The 9,430-nt window shown below is 48.2% G+C and overlaps 1 protein-coding gene across 3 annotated transcripts in view; it reads left to right on the top strand.

Moving 5' to 3' along the window:
- LRRC20 (leucine rich repeat containing 20) overlaps positions 1-9,430 on the top strand; it is a 93,383-nt gene that overhangs the window by 13,839 nt on the left and 70,114 nt on the right. The window contains exon 1 of one of the 3 annotated variants that reach the window (XM_023205030.2): positions 2,394-2,490. The exons of the other annotated variants lie outside the window; for them this stretch is intronic. The gene's annotated coding sequence lies outside the window, so the exon portion shown is untranslated. Of the gene's footprint in view, positions 1-2,393; positions 2,491-9,430 lie in introns of those variants that run through there. 3 annotated transcript variants of the gene reach the window in all.

Below are 9,430 nucleotides of genomic sequence, written 5' to 3'. Positions count from 1 at the left end.
CTTTTTCTTTCTTTCTTTCTTTCTTTCTCTCTCTCTCTCTCTTTCTTCTTTCTTTCTTTTCTTTTCTTTCTTTCCTTTCCTTCCTCCCTCCCTCCCTTCCTTCCTTCCTTTCTTTCCTTCTTTCTTTCTTTTTCTTTCTTTCTTTCTTCTTTTTTTTTCTTTTTGGACAAGGTCTTACTCTGTCACCCAGGCTGGAGTGCAGTGGTGCCATCTCGGCTCACCACAATCTCTGCCTCCCAGGTTCAAGCATTTTATCTGGTGTTTTTATATGTTTTGTCGTACAAGGGTATTCAACTTCCCTCATCTCGTGCGTTGCTTTTGCAGTACTTTTCCTCTGTTTTATAGCTGCTGGAGCTAGGCTGAGTGTAGGTGACCTGCTGGTGACACAGCTGTTTGGAGGGGGAGCAGAGTTCATAGGTCAGTGTAGTGCACAGCCCTGCTTTTCCCCATCCACCCTGCTGCCTGCCTGAGGGATGGGGGTGGAGATGAGGAGGAGGGCTGAGAGAACTAAGCCAATGATGTGAACCTCCCTCTTCCTGCCTCTTCCCACCCGCACACCTACCTCTCCTCCCAGGTCTTCTTGGAACCACAGTGAGCCCACACTGTTCCTTGAAAAGGAGGAAAATAATCAGAGGTGAACATCTACTTTTGTATCTAGTATTTACATTATTATTAGGCTGTCTCAAGTTAATGAAACGATAGGGACAGCCCCCATGTACTGCTTTCATGGGCAAATGTCCCTCCATCAGTCCTTCACTCCTGCGGGATTTTCTAAAGGGTAGATCCTGGGTAACCAACATCAGGACTGTAGGAGTACTGGTTAAAAGTGCAGATTCAAGCCAGGCACGGTGACTCACACCTGTAATCCTAGCACTTTGAGAGGTTGAGTCGGGCAGATTGCCTGAGCTCAGGAGTTCGAGACCAGCCTGGGCAACACGGTGAAACCCCATCTCTACTAAAATACCAAAACTTAGCTGGGCTTGGCGGCATGCGCCTGTCGTCCCAGCTACTCAGGAGGCTGAGGCAGGAGAATTGCTTGAACCTGGGAGGCAGAGGTTGCACAGTGAGCTGAGATCGCACCATTGCACTCCAGCCTGGGCGACAGAGCAAGACTTGGTGCCCCCTGCTGCCAAAAATAAATAAAAATAAAACCTCAGTTAATTTTAGAAAAAAGTGTAGATTCAAGCTGGGCGCGGTGGCTTATGCTTATAATCCTTGTGGTGGGTAGATCACTTAAGGTCAGGAGTTCGACACCAGCCTGGCCAACAGGGTGAAATTCGTCTCTACTAAAATGCAAAAATGGCCGGGCAAGGTGACTCATGCCTGTAATCCCAGCACTTTAGGAGGCCAAGGTGGGCGGATCACGAGGTCAGGAGATCAAGACCATCCTGACTAACACAGTGAAACCCCCTCTCTACTAAAAATACAAAAAATTAGCTGGGCATGGCGGTGGGCACCTGTAGTCCCAGCTACTTGGGAGGCTGAGGCTGGAGAATCTCTTCAACCTGGGACGTGGAGGTTGCAGTGAGCCAAGGTTGTGCTACTGCACTCCAGCCTGGGTGACAGAGCGAGACTCCATCTCAAAAAAAAAAAAAGGCAGATTTATGGGCACTACTCCAGAGCTGTGAAAATAGAATCTTTGACGATGGGGGCTGGTAGTGTGGATTTTAGCAAGCCTCCCAGATGATTCTGCCATGCCTTGACCTTATGTATTTTATTGTTATAATTTATATATATATATATATATAATTTACCCTTTTTAGTATATAGTTGAGTTCTGACAAACATGTTTTTATAACCAACCACAACAAGACTCAGAACCTTTTTATCACCTCGTGCTCCCCTGCAGCCAAACCCTCCCCATCCCCGGTACCTGGGAGTCACTGATCTCTTTTCCATCCCTGTGGTTTTGCCTTTTCTAGGATATCATAGAAATGGAATGATAGAGTAAATAAACTCTGGAGCCTGGCTTCTTTCGCTTTAGCATCATGCATTTGAGATTCATCCGTGTTTGGTGGGAATCAGTAGTTCATTCCTTTCACTGCTGAATAGCGTTGCTGGTGTGGGTGTTCCATGATCCATTTATCCTTTCATCTACTGAAGGACATTTGGACTGTTTCCACTTCTTTAACATCATGAATAAAGCCCGTAAACATTTGCATACAGGTTTTGCTGTGAAGCAAAGTTTTCTTTCTTTTCTTTTCTTTCTTTTTTAGACAGGGTCTCACTCTTTTGCCCAGGCTAGAGTGCAATGGTATGATCTTGGCTCACTGCAGCCTCCACCCCCTGGGCTCAAGTGTCCTCCCACCTCGCCTCCTGAGTACCTAAGACTACATGTATGCACCACCATACCTGGCTAATTTTTGTATTTTTTGTAGAGATGGGGTCTCCCTGTGTTGGAGAGGCTGGTCTCAAACTCCTGGGCTCAAGCATTCCTCCTGCCTCAGCCTCCCAAAGTGCTGGGGTTATGGGCACAAACCACGGCATCTGGTCAGTAAAGTTTTCATTTCTCTCAGATAAACACACAGGAGTAGGATTACTGGGTTGTATAGTTGCCCCTCCGTATCTGTGGGGATTGGTTCCAGGAGCCCCACAGGTACCAATATTCAAGGATACTCAAGTCCTTTATATAAAGTGCTATAGTATTTGCATTTAACCTGCACATATCCTTCTGCATACTTCAAATCATTTCTAGATTGCTTATAGTACATAATACAATGTAAATGCTATGTAAATAGTTGTATTGCTTTTTAAAATTTGTATTATTTATTTATTTTCAAATATTTTCTGTGTTTGGTTGAATTTGTGGATACAAAACCCACAGGTATAGAGAGCCAACTATATGTATTAAGTATATGTTTGACTATAAAAAACTGCCACACTCTTTTCCAAAGAGATTGAGAGCTCCAGTTCCTTCACATCCTTTTCAACACTCAGTATGTTTTTTAACTGTACATTCTGTAGGGTGTAATGTATCTCATTGTAGTTTGATTTTTCTTTTTTATAGTATTAAGAGGTATATTGTTGTAGTTTTAATTTACAGTTCTCTGATGATATTGAACATCTTTTTTGTTTGTTTGTTTTGAGACAGAGTTTCACTTCTTGTCACCAAGGCTGGAGTGCATTGGCACAATCTTGCCTCACTGAAACCTCCGCCTCCCAGGTTCAAGCGATTCTCCTGCCTCAGCCTCCCAAGCAACTGGGATTACAGGCATCTGCCATCATGCCCGGTTAATTTTTGTATTTTTAGTAGAGATGGGGTTTTACTATGTTGGCTCGGCTGGTCTCGAACTCCTGACTTCAAGTGATCTGCCTGCCTCGGCCTCCCAAAGTGCTGGGACTACAGGTGTGAGTCAATGCACCTGGCCGATGTTGTACAACTTTTCATGTGCTTGTTGGCTATCCATTTGTCTTTGATTATATCTCTATTTAAATCTTTTGCCCATTAAAAAAACATTGGGTTTTCTTTCTTTTTTAGTGTTTTAGAGGTGGGGTCTGGGTATGTTGCCCAGGCTGGAGTGCAGTGGCTGTTCACAGGCACAATCATTGCACACTGTAGCGTGAAACTCCTGGGCTCAAGAGATCCTCCTATTTCAGCTTCCAGAGTAGCTGTAACTACAAGTGCGTGCCACCTGCCTGTCTCACATTTTTAATTTTGATGAAATTTAATTTATCGTTTTTTCTTTTATTGACGGTATTTTTGGTATTGTATGTGAGAAGTCTGCTTAACCCAAGGTCACGAAGAGTTTCTCCTATCAGGATCATTTGGGTATTGGTTAAGCATACAGAGTCATGGACCCTGCTCTAGAGCTTTAAAAGTTGAATCTTGCCGGGCACCGTGGCTCACGCCTGTAATCCCAGCACTTTGGGAGGCTGAGGTGGGCAGATCACGAGGTCAGGAGTTCAAGACCAGCCTGACCAACATGGTGAAACCCCGTCTGTACTAAAAATACAAAAATTAGCTGGGCATGGTGGCGCACGCCTATAATCCCAGCTACTCAGGAGGCTGAGGCAGGAGAATTGCTTGAACCTGGGAGGTGCAGGTTGCAGTGAGCTGAGATCGTGCCACTGCAAGATCCGTCTCAAAAAAAAAAAAAAAAAATCTCAGAGAGGGTCTGCTGATCTGCATTCTAACATGAACTGTGTCTGTCTGATTCTTCTTTTCCTTGTATTTTGATTTTGAGAATCACTGGCTTACTGTTTACAATTTGGAGTTTCCTGTCCTGGTGGCTGCCGTGGGGTGGGACAGGGGCATTGCCTGGCAGGGCTCTAGATGTGTGCGTGTGGGAGATGATGAATAAATACGGACATGGATGTGATGTGCTCCTGGGGAGGGACCTGAGCAGCTAGGCTGGGAGCTGTGGAATCAAAACAGGGAGACCAAGGCTAGTGCGAGGGGTGTGTCCACCTTTCCTCCCTCCCAGGCCCGCCTGCGCTTTGGCTGAGCGCTTGCTTCCTTCTGTACTAGCCGGCAGATGGCGCCCTGTCACAGGCCAAACCAAGGACCGGAAGCCGAGCCCGGGGACCTGGCCAGGCTGTGACTGGGTGAGCAGTTGCTGGGTGTCCTGACCAAGGCTTCCACTCCCTTCTTGTGTTTATGTTCCTGTCCAACCTCTGCAGGGACCCGATGTTGCAACCCCTTTGCTGAACAAGAGTACTCAGGAAACACTTAATAGATACTCACTGAATCCCAACCTTTTCTTGGTTCAGAAATTGCCACTGGCTCCTTTTTAAAAAAACACATGTTTAGCAGCTGTTGTGTGTGCCCTGCCTGAAGGGCAGTGCATGTGCCCAGAGTGCCCAGTCTGGAGGGGAGGCAGACATCTCTCTAGCACACTCTTATACTGAAAGGGGGCAGCCAGAGACTGGAGTGGGAGCTGCTTTTCTGGCCTGGTGGGATGGTGATCTTGGCCCTCACCAGGGCTTGTAGGCATATAGTTCCTGGCCCATAGCTGAGGCCGGCACCTGGTAGGGTTGAGGGGAGTGTGTTTTGCTGTGATGTTTCCTGGCCTGGCGAGTCCTGAGGGTCAGCCTGGCACAGCCCAACTCTGAGAGCGTAGGGGAGGGAGTGGGCTCTCACACAGCAGCCCCCAGATGGCTGGGGCTGCCTGGCTGTGTTTACCGCAACGGCTGAGGCCTCAGATCTGCCATCCTTGGCTCCCTGCCTCTTGGGAGAAGCAGGTGGGAGTTTACCAGGCAGGAGAGGGGGCTAGAGGTCCCCACTGCAGGGTCTGTGCTGCTCTTCTACGGGGACTGAGTTCCTCTGTCAGGAGACAGACCTTTCCCAACTCTGCCTCCTCTGTGGTGTGCTGTGGTGAGCGGGGGGACTTGGAGCCTTCTGCCTAGCATGCCACCTCTAGACGTGCTCTCTCTGGATTGGGGTTCCTGAGAGGCCAAGAATGACCCTTCTCCCTCTTCTCTCCTGTGCCCCCTGGGGAGGGCTTTCTTCCCTTGAGGGCTCTGCACCTATTTAAAATGAAGGCTTTGTATCCCTGGGTGGGCACTTGTCCGTCTTGACGCCTTTGGTTTTTGAGCTGGATAATTCTTTGTTCTGGGGGGCTGTCCTGTGCTTGGTAAGATGTTTAGCAACATCCCAGCCTCTACCTACTTGAAGCAAGATGCCTTAGTTCATTCAGGCTTCTATAGCAAAATATAAACAGCAGAGACTTATTTTTCACAATTCTGGAGGCTGGGAAGTCCAAAATCAAGGCACTGGCAGGCTCAGTGTTTGGTGAGGGTCTGCTTCCTGGTTCATTAACAGATGTTTCTCACCATGTCCTCTGTGGTTGGGGTCCAGGGAGAGACTTTTCTGGGGTTTCTTCCTTCCTGCCTTCCTCTCTCTTTTTCCTTCCTTCCTTCCTTCCTTGAGAGAATGTTCTGGGGTTTATTCTCCCTTCCCCTCCCCTCCCCTCCCTCCTTCCCTCCCTTTGCCCAGGTTAGAGTGCAGTGGCTCAAACTCTTAGGCTAAAATGATTCTCCCGACTCAGCCTCTTGAATAGCTGGGACTACAGGCACATGTCACCATGCCTGGTTAATTTAAATTTTTTTTTTTTTTTTTTTTTTTTGGTAATGGAGACGAGTCTTGCCATCTTGCCCAGACTAGTCTCGAACTCCTGGGCTCAAGTGATCCTCCTGCCTCAGCCTCCCAAAATGTTGAGATTATAGGTGTTACAGGTATGAACCACTGCACTGGCCTGGGGGTCTCTTTCATAAGGACACTAATCCCGTCCATGGGGCTCCACCCTCATGACCTTATCACCTCCCAAAGGTCCCACCTCAAATGCCATCACATTAGAGATTAGGTTTTAACCTATGAATTTTGGGGTGACACATACATTCAGTTGATAACACTAGTAGCACCCCCTGCCCTCACTCCACGCCCAGTTGTAACAGCCAGGTTTGTCTCCAGACATTTCCAAATGTCCCCTGGGGGCAAAACTGCCCCCATTGAGGCCCACTGCTCTGGGAGGTCATGCCTGTAAGGGGCCAAGCCTGGCGTTGGGTGAAGTCAGCTCTGTCAGTACAGGGCTCACGCCAAGTGAAGTTGGGTGATGTGAAAAGATGAGAGTTCTGTTTTATAGGAGGCTGTGGTCCAGAAATTAAGAAGCTGGGGTTCTGGTCCTCGCTCTAACTCCCCATTGCAGGGCCAGGTTCTCATCTGTCAAATGTGGGACTCCAGCGCTGACCTTTAGCAGTTCTGTCTGTATTAAACCCTCATTGGCTTCTTCTACGCAATGAGTAAAACCCAAGCTCATACCACAAAGCTGTGGATGACCTGACACTTGCCAAATTCTCTGACTGCACTTTGAGTAGCTTGGGGCTTCCCTCATCTTTACAGCCCAGACTATCAGTCCTTTGAACTATTAAGCCTTTCTGGCCACAGGCCTTTGCACATGCTATTCCCTTTGCCTGGGATGCTCTTCCCTGTTCTTCTTGTGTCTGGGCCCTTCTTATACTTTAAGGCCCAGCCTAAATGCTTCTTTTTTTTCGAGATGGAGTCTCACTCTGTCACCCAGGCTGGAGTGCAGTGGCACGATCTCAGCTCACTGCAACCTCTGCCTCCTGGGTTCAAGTGATTCTCGTGCTTCAGTCTCCTGAGTAGCTGGGATTACAGGTGTGCATCTCTATATTTGGCTAATTTTTTGTTTTAGTAGAGACGGGGTTTCACCATGTTGGCCAGGCTGGTCTTGAACTCCTGATCTCATGTGATCCACCCGCCTTGGCCTCCCAAAATGTTGGGATTACAGGTGTGAGCCACCACACCTGACCTGAATTTAAGATCTTTTTAACCGGCATCTGCCTCAACCTCAGTTGGCTGTTTTTTGCTAAGATGCGTATTTTTGTAGTGCTCTAGTTTATCCCTGAGATTCCTGGTTTTGTCATGTTCACTCTGGCAGATGTGTATTTACCATGTCCCGTGTCTGTGTACCACTCTGCAGAGGATGGGATGGGAGGGTGAGGGCAGGGGGAGGGAGCCAATGGCTGGGCCCCGGCAGGTGTGCCATCAGGCTGTGCGCTTGCTATGATTTCCGCCTTGATTGTCCTTTCCCCAAATCTTTGCATGCCCTGCTCTTTTTTGTTCTTTTTTACTTGTTTGCTTCTTTTAACATTGTACCTCTCAGATCTTATCCTTTTTATTCTTGTCTCAGCTAAATGTCACTTCCTCCTAGAAGCCCTTCCTGATCACCCTAGTGAGGGTTGCCCCTGCCCCTGCCTCAGTTACCTGCTCTCCCATTACACCGTTTTGTTTTCTTGAGGGCAGTTATCACTACTTGCCATTCCCTCATGTACCTGGGCAAGATAGCAAGACCTCATCTCTAGTAAAGACCCTATTCCCTTGCCTGGGCAAGATAGCAAGACCCCATCTCTAGTAAAAATAAAAATAAGAGAAATGCGGATGGGCGCAATGGCTCACACCTGTAATCCCAGCACTTTGGGAAGCTGAGGCGGGTGGATCATGAGATCAGGAGTTCAAGACCAGCCTGGCCAAGATGGTGAAACCCCATCTCTACTTCTCATCACACTAGGGTGTAAGCTCCCTGAGGGCAGGGAGTCACTCTCTCTTGCTCACCATCATATCCTCGGACAGTGTTGGCATATAGTGGATACTCAGGAAACATTTGTCTGAAGAGTGAGTACATCTAATTTTCCCAACAGCTCTGGGGAGGTGATATTTCATGTCACTTATTAAAGGGGAAACTAAGGCCTCATGAGCTGCAGTGGTTTGCGTGGACGCTCACAGCCAGCCAATCTTAAAATCTTGTGCTGGGATTTGAACTTGAATCTGTTGGCCTCCTGTGCCTTCTCTCTCTCTCGCTCTCTCTTTTTTTTTTTAGAGACAGAGTCTCACTCTGTCTTCCAGACAGGTGCAGTGGCATGATCATAGCTGACTGCAGCCTCAACCGTCTAGGCTCAAGTGGTCCTCCCATGTCAGCTTCCTGAGAGTAGCTGCGACTATAGGTATGCGCCATTATGACAGTTCCCATACCCTCTTTAACATGCCACCCATCTCAGTGGGACCTAATTTCTGCCCTCCGGGAGCCCTTTGCCCTGCTAGGAAGAGTGAGACAAACACATTGACAACTTTCATGTAAGACTCAATGGGATAGGGGCCCTGACAGAGCTGGCAGAAATGCAATGGGCCCAGTGTGGTGGCTCACACCTGTAATCCTAGCACTTTGAGAAGCCAGGACGGGAGGATCACTTGAACCCAGGAGTTCAAGACCAGCCTAGGCCATATAGTGAGACCACTGTCTCTACAAAAAAACTAAAAGAAAAATTAACCAGGCAGGGTGGCGTGAGCCTGTAGTCCCAGCTACTCAGGAAACTGAAGCAGAAGGATCACTTGAGCCCGAGAGGTCTAGGTTGCAATAAGCAACGATTATGCCACTGCACTCCAGCCTTGGCTATAGAGTGAGACCCTGTCTCAAAAGAAAAGAAATGAAGAGAAAGAGAAAGAGAAGGAGGAAAAAGAGGAGGAGGGGGAGAGGGAGGAGGAGGAGGAAAGCAATGAGGGACCAGGTGTGGTGACTCACACCTGTAATCCCAATGCTTTGGGAGGCAGACTGGGATCACTTGAGGCCAGATATTTGAGACCAGCCTGGGCAAGATAGCAAGACCCCATCTCTAGTAAAAATAAAAATAAGAGAAATGCGGATGGGTGCAGTGGCTCACACCTGTAATCCTAGCACTTTGGGAAGCTGAGGCAGGTGGATCATGAGATCAGGAGTTCAAGACCAGCCTGGCCAAGATGGTGACACCCCATCTCTACTAAAAATACAAAAATTAGCCAGGTGTGGTGGCAGGCACCTGTAATCCCAGCAACTCGGGAGGCTGAGGCAGGGAATTGCTTGAACCTGGGAGGCAGAGGTTTTGCAGTGAGCCGAGATCACGCCACTGCACTCCAGCCTGGGCAACAGAGCGAGACTCC

Source organism: Piliocolobus tephrosceles, chromosome 9 (genome assembly GCF_002776525.5).
Source record: "Piliocolobus tephrosceles isolate RC106 chromosome 9, ASM277652v3, whole genome shotgun sequence".
Taxonomy (NCBI): Eukaryota; Metazoa; Chordata; class Mammalia; order Primates; family Cercopithecidae; genus Piliocolobus; species Piliocolobus tephrosceles.
The sequence above is the reverse complement of the archived record's forward strand: the minus strand, read 5'-3'. Positions and strand labels throughout refer to the sequence as shown.